This window comes from Telopea speciosissima, chromosome 4, assembly GCF_018873765.1.
Source record: "Telopea speciosissima isolate NSW1024214 ecotype Mountain lineage chromosome 4, Tspe_v1, whole genome shotgun sequence".
In the NCBI taxonomy this organism is placed as follows: domain Eukaryota; kingdom Viridiplantae; phylum Streptophyta; class Magnoliopsida; order Proteales; family Proteaceae; genus Telopea; species Telopea speciosissima.
This window is the reverse complement of record NC_057919.1, coordinates 18,782,293-18,805,553: the sequence shown is the minus strand read 5'-3', so window position 1 is coordinate 18,805,553 and position 23,261 is coordinate 18,782,293. Positions and strand designations below refer to the sequence as shown.

At 39.3% G+C, this 23,261-nt stretch overlaps 1 protein-coding gene across 1 annotated transcript in view; it reads left to right on the top strand.

Moving 5' to 3' along the window:
- The window catches only part of LOC122658527 (glycoprotein 3-alpha-L-fucosyltransferase A), a 52,594-nt gene extending 30,060 nt beyond the window's left edge, over window positions 1-22,534 (top strand). Inside the window, exon 8 of the mRNA XM_043853529.1 lies at window positions 22,501-22,534. The gene's annotated coding sequence lies outside the window, so the exon portion shown is untranslated. The remainder of the gene's footprint in view (window positions 1-22,500) is intronic.
- The last annotated feature ends 727 nt before the right edge of the window (window positions 22,535-23,261 follow it).

Genomic DNA, 23,261 nt, shown 5'->3' with positions numbered 1-23,261 from the left:
GTTGATGGAAAGACAACTAATTCTTTTTTCTTTCTTTTTTTGGTTGGATTAAGAGCTTGTATAATAATGGGGGGGGGGGGAATTAAGGGATGGGGATAGGCCCCAAGGTGGTTTGAACTCATGACCGCTTATTTGAGGAGTTGGTCTTTTACCAACTGAGACTAGCTACGAATTGTGGACAACTGAGTTGTTTAGTTGGTCTTTTACCAACTGAGACTAGCTACGAATTGTGGACAACTGAGTTGTTTAGTTGGTTTAGGCATGTCTTGTTGAAGCATACTCTGGGCTTTGGTCACTTGATCTAGTGCTTTGAATTGCAATTCGGTGCTGGTAGGCACTACCCCTGCACACCCCCACTCTGGGTCCTACCCTTAGGGGGACCTTGGACATGTGACCTCATGCACTTTGATACCGTTTTTTAGGATCTTTGGTACAACCATTTACCTCAAAAGCAATTGTTGATGGGAAAGACAACCAATTCTCTTATTTACTATAAGCGCAATGCAAACAATTGAGTTGCTTAGTTGGTTTAGGCATATCTTGTTGAAGCATGCTCTATGCATTTTTCACTTGATCGAGTCCTCTGAACCACAATTCGGTGGTGACAGACACTACCCCTCCAACCCTACACAGTCCTCACTCCTAGATGTGCCCTTGGGAGCCCATCTAGTGGTTTATGGGCCCTCATTAGGTTAAGGGGGAAAAAAATACTAACAGTGTGGAGCCCCCTATTAACAGGAGGATGGACACAAGGAGCTATGAACCTATATGGGTCATGAGTTAAGCAACAAAACCATGAATCTTTATGTTTAATTTACAGGGTAGATGTTGGTCCCATAAAGCCAAAATCCCTAAACAATGACCCTAGGTCTTGGACACGCAACCTCACTTTGATACTATTTTATAGGATCCTTTTCACAACCATTTATCTCTAAAAGAAATTGCTAAGGGAAAAGGCACAACTAATTCTCTTATTTATTAGTAGCGCAATACGGGTAATTGAGTTGCTCAATTGGTTTAGGCATGTTTCGTCGAAGCATGCTCTGGATTTTTGTCTCGTAATCGAGTCCTCTAAACCACATTTTCGGTGCTGGCAAGCACCACCCTTCCACCCCTTGCACAATCCCCACCTCTGGCTGCCGTCATGGGTGCCCACCTAGTGGCCTATAGTCCTCATTAGGTTGAGCAGAAACAAAAAAAAGTAACACAGAGCCCCTATTAAGCGTGTATTGGATAGTAGGAGTTACACACCCATATGGGTTGGTAGTTAAGTGGTTAAGCTATGAGCTTTTATGTCCAATTTATAGGGTAGAATTTAGTCCCATAAATCCAAAAATCCTCCAACAACTATCCTAGGTCTCGAACACGTGACCTCACTTCCAAAATCAATTGCTCTTGGGAAAGGTGCAACTAATTCTCTTATTTACTAGGAGCATTGTGTGAATAACTGAGTTGCTCAGTTGGTTTAGACATGTCTTGTCGAAGCATACTCTGAGCTTTGGTCACTTCATCAAGTCCTCTTAATCGTATTTCGGTGCTTGCAAGCACTACTCTTCCACCCCTTGCACACCCCCCAGCTCGGGCCATACTATTAGGCACCCACTTAGTGGCCAATAGGCCCTCATTAGGTTGAGCAAAAAACAGAATACCAGTGCAGAGCCCCCTATTAAACGGAGGTTGGACATGAGGAGCTACGCACTTATATAGGTCATTTATGTTGGTCTCATAAATCCAAAAATCCCCCAATAGCTACGGCTCGGACTTACGACCACACTTTGATACCATTTTTTAGGATCCTTGGTGCAACCATTTGCCTAAAAAACAAGTGTTGATAGGAAAGGCACAACCAATTCTCTTATCTACTAGCAGCGTAGTGCGGACAACTAAGTTGCTCATTTGGTTTAGGCATGTCTTGTCAAAGCATATTCTGAGCTTTTGTCACTTGACTGGGTCCTCTGAACCGTATTTCGGTGCCGGCAGGCACTACCCCTCCACCCCCTTACACAAATCCTCACCCTGGCCCCCCCCCTTGGGCGCCCACCTAGTGGACTAAGGGCCCTCGTCAAGTTTAGAAAAAAAAAAATACTAGTGTACAGCCCCCTATTAAGCATGGGTTGGAAATGAGGCACTATACACCTATATGGGTTGTTGGTTAAGTAGTCAAGTCGTGAACCTTTATCCGATTTACAAGGTAAAAGTTATTTCCATAAAACCAAAAATCCTCAATATCTATAATAGGCCTCGGATATGCGACCCACTTTGATACATTTTTTTAGGATTTTTGGCGTAACCATTTATAACAAAAGCAATTGCTTATGGAAAAGGCACAACTAATTCTTATGTTCTCTGTATGGGGGGGGGGGGGGGAGTGTGGCTCTTGCGCACACAGGGGGCAATGAGAGCACGCACTTTGACATCAACACCCATATGGGCCACAGGTTAATTAGTTATGCCATGAACTTTTATGTTGGATTTACAAGGAAGATGTTCGTCCCATAAAGCCAACCCCCACCCCACCCAACCCACCCCTACAACTACCCTCAGTTACAAATGCGTAGCCTTACTTCTTCTTTCAATATGTTCATCCCATTGGTAGAGTTCTGTAGGATGTAGTCTAATTAAAGTCAGACCATGGAGATGAATTTTGATTCTATCTGGCCATATGTTAATATTACCTTGTGGATCCTATAATTTCATTTTTGTTTTGATAGTGAAAAATGCTAAACTCTTTGATTCTGTGTTTATTGATTAGTTCATACCACTTGGTAGGTACTCCATCATGCCTGTGGAAATTAGTCGTTTGGGTAACAGACTGAGAGAAAGAAGATGGAATATTAGTCTTGCCACAGACCAACCAACCGTATTTTTGTCGCATCCGTCTTAACTAACTAATGGACGTTTGGTAATTACACAATATAAAAATTCTTCACATTGGCTATATATGTCATGTGACTAATCATTGCTCGATATAAAAAGGATTTATTATCCATAGACAATGTCATCATCTAACCATATGTTAATTTTGAATTAAATTTGACTGTAAGACGGCCTCCCCCTCCCCATCCTAACATTGTTCATGGGATCTCATGTCTCAAAAACTTCATAAAATTGGGGGGGGGGGGGGGAGGAAGAGGTGATTTTGCTTGGTTTAACCATAGATAGTTATATCGAATTTGACACCAATGAAATCCTGTACAATAGGAAGTATTTTGGGTAACAATAAAATTATCCTTATTAATGAGTTTTGTCACTTGTGTGCCACATAGGATGGTGACAACTTATTGTTGCAACGTATGGTTACACAGAGATTTACCCAAATTAGATAGTACTTCTTATTTCTAGTGTGTGATTAAACATTAATGAATGATGTCTCTATGTTTATAAAGAACTTTGGACAAAGTTATGATAAGGGCAGGAGGCCAATACATAGTGGGACATGTACTTTAATGGTCCCTTGAATTGAATCTGATATATAAATGTCTATTTTAACAATTCTCATCTATCCAAATGGTCAGAATGAACAATCATTCTCTCACTTGACAAAAAAATAACTTCCATTGCTAGAAACCATTCTACCACCTGTCACCTACACTATGGTTCCAGGAATTTTTCTATATGAATTAACCTTCATAAATTTATTATTTTGTATAATTGGGCCAAGGTAAGCCCAACTCAGCTCAAACTTCATTTTGGGCCACTAAACCAATGATCGAATTTCGGGTTGGGATGGGTTAGAGTTAAACACCCATTGGGTAGCCCATAGAGAATCTGGAATGAAATTATCTTATTTCAAGGGGCCAAAATTGAAACCATTATTTGTTATTCTATAGGTTAAGAAATTCCATTCATGGAGGGCCAAAAGCCTGAAACAAAGGGCTCGTTTGGCAACGTTCTGGGAACATTGTCCTGCTCTAGGACGTTGTCAAAACGTTTTGTAAATGTTGCCAAACTAGGCCTAAATCAATACAAAACAATACAATTCAACAAAGCGTGCTTTGAACCATAGTAATCTAAGGCTGGGACCAGGATCCTTTGCAATACCGCTGGGTGTGCAGTGTACATCCTGCAGCACAGCAGAGGCCACGTGGCACACATGGCCTCTATTGTGCGGCAGGATGTGCACCGCACACCCGCCGATACTGCAGAGGGTTTTTATCCCTAAGGCTGTGTTTGATATGCATTCTCGGAAGAGATTCTTTGTCTAGAACACATTCTGAAACTCAATTCTTCTCTAATTTCTCACTTCAGAATACGTTCTAGACCCATAATCTATTCTGAGGATGCATATCAAACACAGCCTAAGGTTGTAGTCAAGTACATAGCATATTTGAGACTAGATCCAATGCATGAATTATCTCACAGATTTTTATACTCAGCATGGATGGAAAGCTTGGGTCTAGCATATATCCATCTTGGGCTGGCCTTAGGCTTGGGTGTTAGGCCCAAAGTAATGTACTACATCCTACTTTTACAATATATCTGTTATGCGCCTAATGGGGCCCGATCTAGTGTATAGGTTAAAGAGCTTGATTTAACGTCCTCCATCCGCTCTGAAGCTTTTGGCGTATCGCTCAAGTACCTAACAATCTCAGACTAGAGCTCTGATGTTAATTATGTACAATCGTTTAAACTTCAAATTACCTCTAAACATGAGTGAAACAATCTAAGATTATTATAAGTATCTTGATCAAAAACAGAAACATTAGGTGATGTATGAGATGATTGGAATGTTGGTAGGTGTTAGAAATTAACAACGTAGCAGAACAATGATGTGCAAAAGAAAAATGAAAGAGAATTGCACACACAAAGAACATAAAGGTTTACGTGGTACACCCAAGACGGGTTACGTCCACGGCCAAGCAATAAACCAGAACTTCCACTATTTTGACGAAAAAAATTTACAAAAAAACCTTAACCGTCACCTTCTTACGAAATAACACCCTATATATGGCGTTTTAACATGTTACAATACATAGAAACCCTAGTCCCCAATACAAAATTACGCCTCCAATATACATGACTCCCAAAAATTTGCCCACATTAGGGAAGAATCAACAGTACTTCCTTCCTGGATTAAACTGAAATTTGACTTCACCAATAAGAGTAGGACACACCACCATTTGGGTGTTGTACTGCTATCTAGGAGATTCTAGTGTTCTAGAAAAGCTCTTTGCTTATAGTTCTACAAGGTGCTATACACCTCAGTGACCTTCACCACCATCTTTAATCAACCTACCCCATTTGGAAGACCAAGTTCATGTGATCTCATTGATAACTAGGGAGACCATTTTACTGTATTATTGGATCCATTATCGATCAATCACATGTCAGCCATTTTCCAAAAAGCATTTCTACTAAGAGCTAAACTATACCTAACAATTAATAGCTGTGTGAGCTAATTAGGGGTGATGTTGAAGGTGAAACATAGGAATTAGGGTTGAGTCAGCACTGTACCCTTAGTACTGATAAGAAGAACAAAGTTAACAATTATTGGTGATGTTGAATGAGAATTATATGTATAGCTTGAAAAGGAGAATCCATGGAAGGATCGAATGAACCTTACAAAATGGTAGGCACCCCACATTTGGAAACCTAACCATTGGCTTCTCATTTTTTCCAAATATAATGTTGGGAGAGGTAATGGATGACAGATGAGAATGTGCGATAGAGACCACCACACCAACTAGAAAAAGATGGATGGATGGACATGAAATCAGTAAACCATGACTTCTCAAGTGTGGAACAATTTTTGACAACCACAAAATCTTATGTTCACCACCAGTTTCTGGCCGTATTATTAGATAGCTATACAGCAAGATCAAAAAAAAAAAAAAGAATATTCTCTCTTAATGGATGATGGGTTGGAAATGAAATCTTTAAAGATGGATAAGGAAGAGTTTTTAGTCTTCAATTGGATAAATTAAAGAGAAGTATTTTTCATCTCAAAGCTCGAATTGTTAGGAAATACTCAATCTCGCGGTTCTGATACCATATTAATGATGAGAAAAGGAAGAGTTTTTAATCTTCTAGCGGTTAGAAAATACTCATCATCATTGTTCTGATACCATGTTAAATAAATAATTAAAGATGGATAGTGAAAATTAAGTTTCGAATGAACAAAAGATATCCAACCACACGTGTGGGCTCAATAGAGATATCTTAGAGGTCATTGAAGAGGCTAGGGTAGGCCTCTGCAATATTTGATCACGTATCTTTATCTAAACACAGAATGAGGGAATGAACCAGAAGATCATAATAATGGCCCACCTTAACTCACAGTGTACGACAAACAAGCTAAACAACAAGAGCTGGGAACTTTGACTGTTTTGAGATCTCTTATCAGAAGAAGCCTTGTAGATGTGGGGTTGCCCCAAAAAGTGTGGCCATGTTATGGCTTATCTAAGTAAAAAAAAAAAAAAAATCCAAAGTGAAGCTTCATATTTAGCTTCTTTTTAGCTTCCTTCTCTATCTAAAATTTGTATTGAGAATCAATGAAATGAAGGTTTTAAGGTGAATGGTAAGAATGGAGGAGGAGGAGGAGGATATAGTGAGTGAGTGGGGTCATAATCCGCCGTATGTTCCAAGAAGGGGCTAGAATAGGAGAGTCAGCTTTTTTCTGATTTGATCCAATTTAGAGAGATATTGGGTATCTCTATATGTAATAGCATCGGTGGATAGAGATGAGGTGAAGATCTAGCTAGCTTTCTTAGATCTTCCAATATTTATTGCTTTCTTATTTTCGTTCTCTTTAGATTCACTGCCTTGTTTGGTCTACATATCTATCTCCACCATCCTTTTCGATCTCCTTGAGCCCAATTTAGTACAAACAGAGAGAGAGAGAGAGAGAGAGAGAGAGAGAGAGAGAGAGAGAGGTTAATGGGTAGCGATGGAGATGAGGTGAATTCAGATGATCTACTCAGATTATGTATCCAATCTTTATTCGTTTTTCTAAGGATAGCAAAGAAATGGATAGGATGATGGCTAGAGAGCCGACTTTATCCCTTTAAAGAGAGAGAGAGTGGTAAGCTTTGGTTGCAAAGATATCAGGCTTTCGGTTAAAGTTGATTCAATGGATCTCTCTCTCTCTCTCTCTCTCTCTCTCTCTCTCTCCACATTAATTGCTTTATTTGTAAAAGATACACCTAGATATTTCTAATAGCTTTTTTACTTCAATAGTTGAGTGGAATAAGAAAGGACAAATTAAATCTAAGAATGAGAAATATTACAAGGATTAATGAGTACTTCCATGTAATCCATGGATTATTCTTTCATGAAACTATGTGTCTATGTTGTCACTTAATCCGACAAGAGGGTAAGTAATAGATTTGCCTCTTCATAATTGTTAACAAAATGGATGTAGAAAAGAAAAAAAGGATATAGCAATGTGTGATAAGATTAAGTAATAAACTAAAGAATGCCACTAGGGAGTGAGCAAAGTGACTGCCTCATCAACCTCTATACACAAACATGTTTTTATGTATGTCACAATCTTTGAGTAGTAATAGTCCATTAAAACTCATTTTCAATGCTAAATATTCCCATTCCAACATCATTACATGTATCGTACGTGGTTCGATAAGGCGTCTACGTTCATAAAGAGATGAGAACAGAATAACGTTACAATCTCTCATCCTCACGCAACCCTAATTAATATCCACCCCCCCCCCCATCGTAACAATTTATAGGGGAACAAAAAACTACAAATTATCATAATTGCCCCCATGTAAATCTTAAAAGAGCTAGCCAGGGACAGACCTAAAATGACCATAGAAGAAGTGGTGAGGAAGGACATGCATGCATAGTCTAGGTCTGGTCCCAAGTATGACCTCGGGCAAAGCCCTTGGAGGGCAAGAATTCATGTCACAGACCTCATGCATTTAGTTGAGAGTATCTTGATGTGTTGGGCTGTGCCTTTTTCCTCTTACTATCTTTCATCTCTCTACTTATTTCTCATCCTCCATTTATCACTTTTCATCTCTTTCCCCATCCCTCTTATCTCATATTTTCATATTTTTTTAGTATAATTCTATTTTCTATATTTTGTTTTGTTTGGATCCATGTAACCGACACCCCATTATTTTGGGATAAGGCTGAGTTTGTTGTTTGTACGTACCTCATGTAATCCTGATGTACCCACTATAGTCCTGCCAATGGTGTAATGACACGTGTTCAGCCCAGGTTTATTCGATGTCAGCTCGGTCACGTTGAACCGATCTTGTACAAACCTACAGAGAATAAAACCCCACGGCCCGAGAAAATGATCGGCCCGGTTCTTATCGAGCCGATCATTTAAAAGACCGAGGCAAAGAAGGCGCAGGCGAAGAGATAATTACTTTTCCCAAATCACACGGGACACATGAGCTAGGGTCATGCGTTCGGCGTGATCTCTTAAGACAGGTGTCCACTCAAAAGACGCTCCACTTCAGAGTTTACTAGATTAAGACAAAGATCTGCTGTCAATAAAAACCTATGACGATCTGCGATTTGAAACCTATAAATAGCCAGGTATGCCATAGGTTTAAGGATATCTCTTTTTTCAAATTCTTGAATTATCTGTGCGTGCGGGATCTAATTTTGGCATCGGAGCTCGATCGACCGGCCCAGACCGGCAAGGATTGACCGATACATTGTTTTGTAGGTCAGTACAGCCATTCGGAGATCAGGACGGATCGTGCACTAACAAATCCTAAAAAAATTCCTCGGGATGCCTCAAATCCTTGACCTTTTTATGTGTATATATAGAGGAAACATGTTGTTCTTCTTGGTCTTATTGATGATATACTCTATCCAAATAAGATATGATGATTCAGTTCAGTAGCTAGTAATGGATTAGTTCCCTCTCACTTTCATTGCTTAATTAGCCCCATCTGTAGATCAATAAAAAATGACACATGTGTCGCAAAAATTAGAAAGAAAAATATGAATGAAATACACCAATTAGCCACAGGCCGTAATGTTTTGTGTGGAAAGTAAAACGTTTGGTAGGTTGGGGGCCTAGTTAGCCAATTCGGATGCTAGAAAAGATTCGAAAATTGACCATCTTTTTCATTTCAGTTGAAAATGGATAATTCGGTGTTGTTTGGTTCGAAATTGAACCGAATTGAGAAAAGATTCCTGATTTTGAAACCAAAACTGAATTGATGTGTGTCAATTCGATTCGGTTTGGCTTAAATAATCGGTTTCAGTTTTGATTCTAAATTGACACCCTGCCTTTGGCATATAAGTCGGGGAGAGTGAGACTTACCTGTGGCTGAACTTAGTTGGTTTTCTATTGAATAGAGGGTAACACTATTTTTTTCTTTCTTGTTAACGACAGTGTTCGGATCTTTGGCCCAACTAGTCCCCCTGGCACGCACATACGCCCCTATATATACGCATCGGGTCAGCACTGGATCCTAAGAGAAGTATAGAAACCATGGGGCTGGCCCCAAGGGGGTAAGAGGAGTCAAACTCAAGACTCATGTCGATTTAGGCATGCTCCCTTGTCAACTGAGTTATACTGTTGGGGTTTAATAGAGTGTAACGCTAAAATTCTATACAACAACAAAACAATATTATACCAATTAAATGGGGTCGGCTTTCAACAGTTATGATTCGGGTGTCTTTTAACCAATTAAAAGAATTCGAGTTAACGTAGCGAGTTGAGCCATTGACTCAAAATTCTAGTGAATCCATAGGATTGAAAAGGTCCATAAAGCCCAAAAGGAAAGCACGAAATATGAAGATCCAAGCCCATAAAATGGGCCCAATTAGAAAAATAAAGTTGGAAATCTAAACAGCTGGCATAGTGATAAGAAAAGAGCAAAGTATCCATTAGAAGAGAGACCACTTTCTGACGTGGAATTGACACCATTGAATCCTACACTTGACACGCGTCCAACATGATGGGAAAACACTACCATATATCGACACGTGGAATATAATGACGATAATGATGATGATTGTTAAAAATAATAAGACACAGAGGTCAAACGTAGAGAAGAAAAAAAAAAGGTTATAAACAGAAGGACGCGACATAAAACATGAAACACCAAAACTAAACAAAAGCCAGACTCCGTACTTCAAACTTTATTAAAAAGTTTTACAAGTACTGTGACACGTATTAAACCCATGCCCTGATGCCCCGCCTCTTCATGTGCTTCTCTTTTTTCTATCTTTATTCCTCTCTTTAATTTCCATTATTTCTCTTCTTCATGTGGCCAAAATATTCTTTCTGTCGAAGGTACAGGTTGCTGCGCCAAACACATGGGGTTTGGGTGAAATAATCGCTCTTCCCCCCCTCCTTCTGAATGGTAGAAATACTCACTCCATGTGTCTAAACGCAGCATATATTATATACCATGGTGTAGTCATTACTATTCCTATGATTTGAAGTATAGGTATCATATCGATCAATACATATATCGGTTTTACTAGTTATCGATGTTAATGTCATATTAATCTTGTATTAATGAAACAGTACGGAGTACAGAGTATAGACAAAGGGTAAGTCAACAAAACCCCTTTCTTAAAGAAAATCATATAGACATAAGACAGCGTGAATTGACTATTCAGCTTCATTTCTTTGGTTGTAAATCAGGTAGCAGCAAAATTTCATCCCCGTATTAAATCCTTATTAGATCCGATACTGTTCACTAAAACCATGGAGGGTCTATTCCACTAAGTCAGAAATACGTCCTTAGAATGCCTAGACCTATCGGATTCAAATCCTCTACTGCCCAACTGCCTGGCAGGACGGTACTACCAAGACACAGTAAGGTGGGAAATGACCACCTTATCCCTGTCCAAGCACCTTACCCGAGCAGGGGTAAGGCGGTCATTCACCGCCTTGCTGTGTCTCGGTAGTACCGTCCTGTCGAACAGCTCGGCAATAGAGAATCCAAATTGAGACCTATCCCACGTAACCTCATAGGCTAACCGGTCAAACTATCTCCTCTTTAGGATAAAACAAAACGAATATATACCAACTCCATCTTATGAGTTCACATGGATACCATCATCATCATCATCATATATTAATTCAAATGGAGACTAGTAAAGAATTAGTATGGGATTAGAGAATGTATTTACCAAACCTCTCCCCTTTCTCCCCAACCCCCCACAACAAAGAAAAGTGGTAGTGGCATGATTGATGGTTTTCAAGACCTAGCTATTAGTTAATATCTTTGCTTCTTTGATTCTAATTTTTAGGGTTAAAACCACTTTTAAGTTCCAATTTGATTAATTTAACCAATTTTGATTAGATTATAATGTAGTACCATAAATAGACTAATTAAGGACTGCGGTAAATGGGAATCCATTCACCATGGGACTTCAGATGCAAGTCGAGGATATAGGAAAGGTATTTTGGAGAGCATACTAAAACCCTATGTATAAAAGTTTGTGTGACCCTAGGATGCATGGTGTGGTGAAAGAAAACTTTCTACATAAACTAATACAAACATGGGCAAAAGATAATTGTCTAATCATATAACGCCCAAAGTGGTATCAACATAGATGCAATTTTTTTATTTCATGAACTATCATACACTCATATATGTTTGGTTCAACTAGTAGTGAAAGGGAAGATCGATGAAAACACGACATGACACGTAACCCTTGTGAGAGTCTTGGGAAGAAATGGTATTCAATCATTTCATATTAAAATTGAGAAATACGTAGGTGCATGATGATTTAAGCTTTGAATGAAACTATGAAAGAAAGCAAGTGCCAAGAAGGAGTCAGGGACCCAAGATTAAGGGCCGGAGTTCGTACGTGTAATATTTTTCTTTCTGCAACTTCATGATCCCCGTCCCTTCAGGTTGTCTCTTCTGTCTCTCTCTCTCTCTCTCTTTCTTGCTCCCTCCACGGCTAGCTGCTCTTCAACCATGAATGAATCTACACAACAGAGGCATGGAGACAGAGTCAGTGCAGAGAATATACGATCATATATATATTCAACAGAGACGACCAGAGACGACCAGAGGGAGATCATTCAAGATTCGATCCTCCATCTCCATTTTTGCCTTCTCTCTAAATTTTAAATCTGCTCCTCTATGGTGTGGAGAGAATAACAGAGAAGGATTTATTGTCGGAAAGAGAATTATTAGATTATGGGTCTTGCCCAGAAAACAATGTTGCCGCAAACTACAATATCTATATGCACGCTGCTCTCTGCCTCAACATGACAACTAAAGGAGATTCTAACGTATATGTTAAACCCAGCCTATGGTTGCCACCTCACCCACCTGGTTTACCACCATCATCATCTCTGCAGAATTGCTGCAGAGATGATGCATGAGAACCCTCAATGGGGTGGGTATGGATCCCACAGCCTATGGAAGGTTTGGATCTGTTCCCACTGCTCCCCATATGGGTAGTTAATCGTAACCCTCTAGAGGTAGGGTCCATCCATCGTGCACCATACATGATCGGATTGCTTTCTCTTTTCCTTAAATTATATATATATATACATCGTGCACCATACATGATCAGATAGCATTCTCTTTTCCTTAAATTTTATATATATATATATATATATATATATATATATATATAGTTAGATTGATCTTTAAAAGATGAATGTCAGCGTAAGTAAGCTCCACTTTTCCACTGGATACAACTCTCTCTCTGTTATGTACTTAATGGGGGATTGATCTAGTATATGGGCGTTAGATTAGGCCAGTTTAGTATAAGAAAGGTTAAAGGGCATGTGATGGTAGTAATAGAGACTTAGGTTGATAGGATCAACCCGCTTGAAGGAGTATTACCCTATTTTCGTATCTTGTTGTGTAAGCAAGTTAGAAGTCAGATTTTTTTGGGTTTTCGTGTTAGGGTTTTGAGAAGAGAGTTTTTGCCGTCGTTTGAGTGTTCTTAAGAGATCTCCACTATAAACTTCATGCATTACATAGTGAATCATCTTCAGCTTCGCCTGTGGACGTAACACAACATATTGATGTGTGAACCATGTTCAATTTGAAGTAACATAACCCACGATGGACCCCACGTGCCACTATACTGTCCGCTTTGGTTAAGGTTCTCCGTACAATTTTAAAATGCATCATATCATGTGAAGGTTGGCCGCCACTTATATGCACATTCTATAGCCTAAGTATAGTTGATGTGAGACTAAATTCTGTGGTACAACGTCCAAACTTCCATTGCAGAATCATACCAACAGCATTCCCCCACACTCTGGTTCTGATACCAATAAAGTGCCACAGTCCACGATAAACCCCACATATCAATGTCCGCTTTAGCTAAGGTTCACTATAAGACTTTAAAGCGCATCATATCATGTGAAGGTTGGCCGCCTCTTATATGGACATTCCATGACCTAAGCACAATCAATATGAGACTAAATTCAATGACACAACACAATCTTGGTGTTTGTTTAGACTATTGCAAACCTCACAAGTCACAAATAGTCCTATCTGAACATATCACTCCAGGTGTAGAGAACTTTATTAAACAAGGAGATTAATAAGTACAAATAATTTTTCTAAGATGTGATTAGACTGCAAGGCTCCATCCAATCTATTACGTAAGGATTTCCTTTCTTTTTAGTTTAGCTATAATGACTCTCAATAAATTCTTGTTTATTATTAGATTTGGGTGCTAAATATGTTGACAATGATAGTTGCTTTTATCATTCTATGCCTTAGGCCGCAAAGTTTTCTCTATTAAAGGCCTCTCTCTCTCTCTCTCTCTCTCTCTCTCTCTCATTGGAATCATATCGATCATCATTTATGGTCTTATATATACTTCGATTATTACTACAAGTGCTTTTGCTTTATCCTGTAGAGAATTTCTCTGGTTTGACTGTTTGAGATAGAGAGAGATAGAGCTCTATGGTCACAATTTTAGCCTTTACAGCTCAAGGATTAAATAAGGGGAAAAAAACAGAAAGAAAGAAAGAGAGAATAAAGAACCCAATGACCAATTGCTGTGCGGATTGTGATCAGGCTTTAAAAAGATCCTATCAATTTTCAAAAGAAGAAAGCAGGATAAAACTAGCTGTCTTCCAACTGGGGATTGCAATATGTCTCTCTTCATAAAAGTTGTCTTGGAAATACATAAACAGACCGGAAGATGGGAAAGGTTTGTGGACTTAAGTCACTTTGGATGGCCTCTTGATTTGAGGTCATTCCAACAATTTACCAAGCTCCCATCATTGTGTGAGGTCTGACGAGGGTCATAATGTACGTAATCTTATCTCTGTTTTCGTAAAAAGATTGTTTTCAAACTTAAACCGTGACCACTTGATCATAATGGAACAATCTTAATCATTACACCAAGGCCCGCCCTCTACTTGTATCGATCACTACCCATATGTCACTCAAAAGTTTATACGGCAGCTAACTGAGTGTAAAATTTTTTAAATTTTCAAACAAAATAAAACTTGGTAAATATAGAGACTATGAGAAGGTGCATGGACATGTATGGATGGTGATAAATATAAGGATGTGGGTATTATTCGATTGAAATCTGAGTTGAGAAATTTTTTTTTTTAGCCCCATAAACTTTCTTATATTTATTTTCAAACTCTCCTCTGTAGAACATTTCTTTTCTAATTCCCTCAAATAGAGCAAGCATGTACCTCTCCTTCTCTCATGGCTTCACTACCTAACTACGTATTACATAATTATTAATGCTATATTATCACTTTAATGTCTATATTTCATTTTAACTTCCACATGGCCATTGTGTAATGCAAGAAGCTATAGTATTTGATACATGTGATACGTATTGACCATTTTATAGCACGTTTTCTACCTGTATTAATTTGATGCTTTAATTAATCGACTACTTCAATGGGAGGAATTTTAGAGAAAGTGTAGACGTTAAATTTACATGCAGACACTAAAGCGATAATGTACCATTAATAATTATGCAATACATAGTAAAATCATCTCATTAAATCATCTCATTACCCACTTGGGAGGTAGATTAAATGATGAAAAGGAAAAATAGTAAAAATGTACCATTGAGGGGTAATGTGGATATTCTAAAAATCCAGGGGAGAAGGAGAGGTAAAAAAATTATTTTATTAAGGAAATCAGGGGAAAAAAATATTCTATAGAAAAATTTGGGCAAAATATAGATTAAGCTAATTAGGGGATTAACGGAAATTTTCTCCCACAAAAATTCCCTGGATCTCTTTGCTGACTGTTGCTGACTAGTATGCCATCCTAGGAATCTAAGTGTGAGAGAAAAATCTTCCAGAATCTTTCATGTGTTTTGTCATCACCTTTTCTTCATGTGGAAAATTAATGATCCTGTAGACTTTGTCAAAGGGCAAAGGAATATTGGCTTTCAATTTTAGTAATACTTTTTTACAAATTGTTAATGAATCCGGATCAGATCTGACCGCTCCATGGGGGATGGGTCCCACACCTTAAAGATGGGTCTCACATCCCATGGAGGGTTTAGATCTGTTCCCACCTATCCCCATGTGGGTAGCAAATTCGAACTCACTCATTTTGAAAGGCAAAAGGTTCTTTATATTGTCCGTATTGCATGCTATCTTTAGAGATAAAAAGGTATCATATGGGTAATTATGTTAAGGGAAAAGAAACATGAGCCGCCTAAAGATTCATCTATATCTTTTTCACATAATAAAAAGTAGGATATATACTGACACTCTCTATCCTATTTTGATGATGCGAGTCTTATGTAAACCCCAGTCATATGAATGATACCATTTCTCAACCCTCATTGGTGTAGAGTGTAGATTCTTTTTTACATTGCTCTTGTAGGAAATCTTCTCTCTTATGTTAATTTAAAGTTTTAGTCATATTTATCAAAATGCATGGGTGACCCCTGGAAGGCAAGTTCCAATGGACCATCACATAGGAAGCTTGAATACTTAATTTAGAGTGTACATTCTATGATAAACCTGCATGCCACAATATTTAGGGGTAACTAGGAAAAGGCATCATATGGGTAACTTGGTCAATACCACATTTTATGTTTAATTGACCAAAGTGCCCTTTGGTACTTTTTCTCAACCCAACAAATGGAAATACATGGGTTACCCTTGGAATGCACATAATTAGAGAATCCACTATCATAGGGAGCTGAGATCCTCTAGAGTGCACATTCTAGGGTTAGCTTAATTTGCTTGCCACATTCAAGCATTCATAGGTAAGTCAAAAAGCATCATATGGGTATTGTCTGGTCAATTCAATATTTTAGGTTTTATTAATCAAAATGCCGTTTGAAACATTTTTTTTTATTAAATTTAAATTTTTTTTTTTAAAAAAATCGTGCAATGCAACAGATGAGGGTTATTGCTGAAATGTGTGTTTTAGAGGATCTCCACGAGGTGTTTCACATTAACTGTATTGATGACGCCTCCTTCGTAATATATCGTCGAAACCCTTTAAATTTAGGCTGTGTTTGGTATGTATTCTTGGAATAGATTTTGGGTCTAAAACACATTCTGAAGTGATAACATAAAGAAAAATCAGATTTCATAACACGTTCTAGACCTGGAATATATTTATCCAAGAAAGCTTACCAAATACAGCCTTAGACATCACAAACCAACCAAAAAAAAGAAAATTTGGGAGTGGGGGAGAGATGAAGTACACTGAAAAGAAAAGATCATAGGGTGGGGGAAATCTAATCTCTATCAGGCCAAGAACAAATTAGTTGGAGTCATTGTCTGCAACAGAAACTCCTATAGTTCTACTTGTCATTTTCTTGCATGTGTGGTTCACCTTCAAAGAAGCTCATCTCCCTTCTTTGTCAATTGAAGCTTATAGCTTACCTACCATAAGAAATGTACTACCAAAGTTGCCATGCAATGTTGGTTTTTTATTAATGGAAGTAATTAGAACCATCTTCATATTTATGGACCCATCCATAATGATTGAATGGATCCAGATCCTCTACGACGTGCTGTCCGTAGCAGTTTGAGCGACGCAGATTGAGCCACGTGTGCAAAGACCACCTTATCCTTGCCCAAACGTCTTGCCCGAGCAAGGGTAAGGCGGACATTGCACGTGCGGCCCAATCTACGCCGCACAGGCCGCTACGAACAATTGCGTCGTAGACGATTTGAATTGTGATTGAATTGCTATCTAAGCTTAGAATTAGGTATAGAACTATTTTTTTTTAGATGAAATCACAGCCTAATTCTTCACCACCACCCCACCCTCCAAACACCTTTAATATGATACAATTAAGAAGATTCTCAAGTGAACAATAAAATATTAATCAAGTTTGATACCAAACAAAGCTGTGAGATGGGAACAATTTTAAGGAAAGGATGTATTAAAAATTGTTCTCAAATAATAAAAAGAGGAATTATTACTATCACTTATTAGGAAGGGCTTTTGCCTGCCTATACAGACCTAACATCTATGACATGCTTAACTAGGAGTGGCTCAAATTTTTTGGCCGGCAAAAGGATTCATGTTTTCATGTTATTGCTACCTAATAAACCTGATCGTATGGCATTTTGTGATAAAATCATTGAAGAGAAGCAAGTAGCTAAAATATCCCAAACACATTGTAGTTTTTTTTTTTTTTTTTTTTAAATCTATCTTATTTAAGTGTCCAATGGGACTTCAACTACAACTACAAGAGAGAGGGGGAAGTGGGAGAAAAGTGTCTTTTGGCACAAGGTGAAGACAGGAGAGTCTACACGACTGCACTCTACTGGCATAAGCATCAACCAATTGAGTAAGCAATTGTCTTCACGCATATTTCTTGTACGTAGTTCAACGTGATTGGAATTTAACTCTAAAATTGGGCAACTAACTTATTTAGACAATGTTCTATCTATGAAACAATTATATTGGCAAATCAACATTCCATATGAGACAACTAGATATGTTATTGATCAAGTTAGGATTCCTCAATTAGTTCTTCAATTTTGTTTAATAGATGTGAGACAAAACAAATAAAGAAAATGTGAAAATTAGAAGTGAAAAAAAGAGCCCAAATTTCATATATGATAATTTGAAAAATAGAAATTGAACTCAAAATTCATATAGACATAAGACCATGTGAAATTATTGTTCAGTCCCAAGTGAAATAAAAAATCACAGTGCAAAGCATGATACATATTTTTCCTAATTATTTTTTGAAAAAAAAAAAAAAAGAGCGCTAACTGGGGGGGCGGTATGGCACTGTGCCTTGATGCAAAGCATGCAAAATTATTTCTATATCCTAATACCCCTTGTGAAATCAAAACCTCATATATATTACGCTCTTGTGCACGTTTTCATTGTCTCGTGCTGGTGCAAGTGCTACACAACCAAACAACGAACGATCTCTCTGGAAAATTATCGCCTCCAATTCCCTGTCCAACCCAGTTCCCTAGTGTCTGTAATAAGGGAGGGTGGACCCCACCCAGGCAGAGTGTTCCGATAGGGGTAGGGTGGTCATTGTGTCCCCCTTATTACAGGCAATGGGGAAACTGGGCTGGACAGGGAACTGGAGGGGACAAGGATCCCGATCTCTCTCCCTTACTTTTTCGATTTTTTATCCGTTGTTGTAACTAGAGCACTGCTGTGCACATTGTGCGGCACAGCAGCGGCCATGTGTGCACAGTAGGACCCACTGTGCACACATGGCTGTTGGTTTCATTATGCACACATGACCGCTACTGCACCGCACAATTCACACAGTAACGCTCCAATTACAGCAGCGAATAATGGTCCTACTTTTTCCTTTCTTTTTCCATTTGAAAGCCCATTAATGGAATCTAGAAAGAACTAAGAGGCACGTCAAATCAATTAATACAAACTATTAAGATTTTTGGTATTTAGCCGTTTATGGTTTGATAATTGCCGAAATTAAGGGGCAGGTCGGGTCGTCGGGGCTTCGGTTGGCCGCCGACTTGTCCTCCAAATATGCAGGACAGTGTGGACGGTGAATAATGACGTGGACAGTGACGTTTCTCTTCTTTCTCTAAAACTGTGTGCCACTGTACCACCGACGTTCACAAAGGGGATTGGTCACTGGCACTCTTAACTCCCGAATTTTCTCGACGATTGATCACCCAGATCTAAACACGTGGCATGTCCAGCTAGCATTGATCGTGACAACCACCGTCTACCTGACGACCCTCTCATCTACGTTACCCGTCAGAGGACGGAACGGGGAAAAGCAATTTAAGGGAAGGCCAGAAACGGTGGGGGGGAGGAGGAGGGGAGGAGTTGATGGAGAGAGACAGTTTTATTAGAACCCCAAATAAAAATGATAGCAATGCTTTCTTGTGGGGACCATCCATCCCTTGAGGCAAAGACCGAAGGTGGGGTCCACCTTCCTCTCTCTCAAAAGTTCCATATTTGCGCTTCTTCATTATAGATCACCGAACCAAGATTGTGGGGGGGGGGACCGGGAGAACTTATTTTAGTGGACCAGACGGGTGCGGTGGGGTGGGCCGACTCGATCTGGAAGGTCCGGCTTTAGATTCCTTTTCCGTATTGGGGTTGGGGACTTGAGGGACTTGTGATCCCAAGTACACTGATGTGTTCTAATAATATACTCTATGATCTCATCAAACGTCTGAGCTGGGCACCACTGCCAGCCTATGGGTCCCACCTAATTCACATGGACTATAGTAGGTTCATTTGGAGTTGGATTCTCTCTCTCTCTCTGTGTCTGAAAGAGGAAAATTGAAATGACGGAACCCTCCCTACATGTGCGGGTGTCGGCGTTCCGTTGATCGTGCCCTTTCGATGAGCGGTTGGATTTAAGTTATTTTTGGATTCTAATCTGACGCCATGAGAGTACACATCACGTGCAGGTTACGTATACATTATGGATGCATTTTCTTATCATAAGACTGTTTCCGCAGAGCTTGGGAATGTGTATTCCCCCACTCTTGCTTTTGCCTATTCCATTCCATTTCTTTAAAAAGAAAATTTTCTATTTACCAAAAAAAAAAAATTTTGTGGTTTAAGTTGAGAAGGAAATCTTCCTTCACCCACAGTGAAAAAGATACACGGTTAAAAAAAATAATAAAAAAATGACACGACGTTTTCATTATTCTTAAGAGTCTCATTCAATCCTGATAAAAACCAAAAAATCTCTTCACCATAAGTGAAATGAAACTCACTAGGAATTGAAATAAGTTGCTTCCTAACTTCTCATTTGCTTAATACATCTCTAATATCATTTTGTTAATGGTAAGATTGTTGTTAATCATTGATTAAACTCCCCCACCTACCATAAAACAAACTATCCATTAGGACTTTTTCATTTTACCTTTTGCTAAAAAGATTATCTCTATATGCTTAATTAAATGGAAGTGATTACATCACCCATGATCATAGTTCTAAAACACGATATCGATACCAAAATGACATGAAATCCATGAAACACCAAAAAAGTGAATTTTTTAGATCGAATTGACTTTGATACGGGAATGTTTGATTCATGTAAGTTATTCATATCCATATCGGTCGAGACTGATACGATTGCCCTTTTTTTTTATAGAAAAGAAAGCTATTCATTCATGCGTGCCCAACATCAAACAAAGAAAAACAAAATACATAAAACAGATAGAGAGCATGATAAACACAAGATATGGATATACGGTATCCAAAACCAAGGAGTGGAGATTGCTCACATGCCATTGACTGGGTTATCTAGAGTAGGGGATGGATTACAACCATATCCCTAGAGAGAAAGCTGCAGACACAGCTAAAGATAAGCGCATGCACATACGTGCCAATAAAAGGGGGCCCATACATACCGAACAGTCCAATACCAAACTTCCCACGTGTGCCGACACGCTGCCATAGTCTACTTTCAAACAGACGTGCTAGATCGGCAAAGGTCTGCTGGATACAATTACTAATACCATGGTTTATGACCATGCATTAGTGGCCAACCTAAGAGAAAAGATTTATAGGGTGTACTTACATGAATACCCATGGTACGTTTAATTACGAAAATACTCTTTTGCAATGGATGTAATAAAAATAAAAAGGAATAGAGAACACTAATTGTCCCTCTAGGGCTTGCACATGTGCAGTGCCCAATAAAAGAGTGCACAAAGACATCATGGGGAGTGTGATTTTCGTTTTTCCATGGGGAATGGGATGGTCATTTCGCACCCCCATGAGTTTAGGCACGGGAACCACACGGACAGTGAGCGTTTTTGTTCCCCAAGTGGAAAATATAACTAGAATTCCTCAGGTGATTCATTAGCTTATTTTTTTTAATTTTTTGGTAATCAATCTATTAGCTTTATTAAATGAACAAATTTGAAATCATGGCTTGCGTAGCGTCTAAAATTCAACTTACTATCCCTTCTAAAACACCCTATATGAGAATTGGGATTTTGATTCAAACAACGTGCATGGTAGGTGCATGGTTCTAAGTATCTGTTGCGTCAAGAAATCGTCGAGCGGTCCTGCGAGTGCCGTCACCTGCAAGTGGACCAAAGGGGTCAACAGAGAGAACCGGTGTGGTCCCGGCCTAGGGTTCTCCGATGCCAAAGTTAGATCTCCTGGCGCAAACAGATGAATAGTGATTATTCAATATCAGATTAGATGTCCTCTGATGGGGTTGTGTACCTTGCCTTTTATAGTAGCGTATGGTGGTGTGGAGAGTCCCAGTTTGATGGCGATTGTCCCGTTGAGTGGATAGAGGCCCTGAGTAACGGGGCTCTGTCCTGATTAGCCATCTCCCCGTGGGAGGGAGTGTCCTGGTGGTATCAAGATCCTTGGTGGATAGATACCCGCGTGTGGTGATAACGTCCTTGGTGCTTGAATCCGTCTGGGTGACGTGACCTCTAAGCAGCGGTCTAGAGTCCTGGTGGTGACATGAGTCTTAGCAATACGATCGGGTCATAGATGGGTAGCTCCCACCTCACGTGCCCACGATGCTGTGCCTAGGTGCAGGCCGCGCCTGGGTGAGGCCGCTTTGGATGTGTGGAGGCTCCTAGGTGAGGCCGCGCCCGAGTGGTGGCCGCGCCTGGGTGAGGCCGCGCCTAGGTGAGGCCGTGCCTGGGTGAGGTCGCGCCCCGGATGTGTGGCCGCGCTCGAGGGGTGGCCTCGCCTGGGTGAGGCCGCGCCCTGATGTGTGGCCGCGCCTAGGTGAGGCCGCGCCCGAGTGGTGGCCACGCCTGGGTGAGGCCGCGCCTGGGTGCTAGGACCCCGGTTCGTTCCCCTTGGCTATGGAGCGGGTCGTCTGTGACACGTGGCGATCGTTGATTGGCCCGGTGAATATTGGATGTATCAGTATCGGTACTGTATTGTCCATATCGGGTGATATGTATTGCTTTTACTAGTCTCGCAGATACCGTATCGGTAGCGTGGTATGGACAAAGGGTAAAATGGTTAGAAAACTTTTGAGTCTTTGATCCCCACATGGATGAGATTGGTTCACAGGGTATTTATGTCAATCTATTTTTTCTCCCATATGTTTAACGTAAATGCCATTATGATCCCATTGCCATATTCGTTTATTTTTAGGTTAAAAAAACACTCCTAGGCAATGTTTGGAAGTTATGAAAAATAATTGAATTTGAAAAAAAAGACTGACGCATAAATCAATCATTATGTCATCATGAATTTTATATTATTATATTTTTTTTTCTTGGAATCCAAACATATTTCTTCTCTGGCTTTAGGTGAGAAAACAATTATTAAATGGCCCGATCCAACCCTAGATGGGCGACGGTCCATTGAACTATCAAAGAGAAAATGGTAACACTTTTAGGCATTAGGTGGAGAAAGCCCTTAATTATATGAAAGCATTGACGGCCTAAACAAACCGATGCATGAGTTTTTTTTTGTTTTTTTTTTTTTGAGCAATGATGCTTGAGTTTAGCTCTATAGCTCTTAACAGGTGGAATGACACATTGTAGCATATGATGGAAAGAGTCAAGGAATCATGGATTGTGATATCATATTGGAGGGTTCAACTCAAGACCTTCAGGAATTAGGTGGAAAGAGTTCCTCAAATATATAAAAGCACTAAGTATTGCGAAAAACAAACAATTTTTTCACTTGTATGCTTGCTAATGGAGATACATCACAATAATCAAATATATGCAAAATAATCACACATTGAACAAACCAACCCAACTGAAAAAGCATACACCAATTTTAACATGGAAAACCCCTTCTAAAGCGAAAGGGGAAATCCCCTGAAACCTCATTCAGGCAAAAAGTTTCCACTATAATCAATAATAGAGTTACAATACTCTCTAGACAATGCTAAAGGCTATTAAACATCAAGAGAAAAATTTATTCTTAGATTATGAATAATTCATCAAACAAAAGTGGGTCACAAAATCACATTACTCTTAC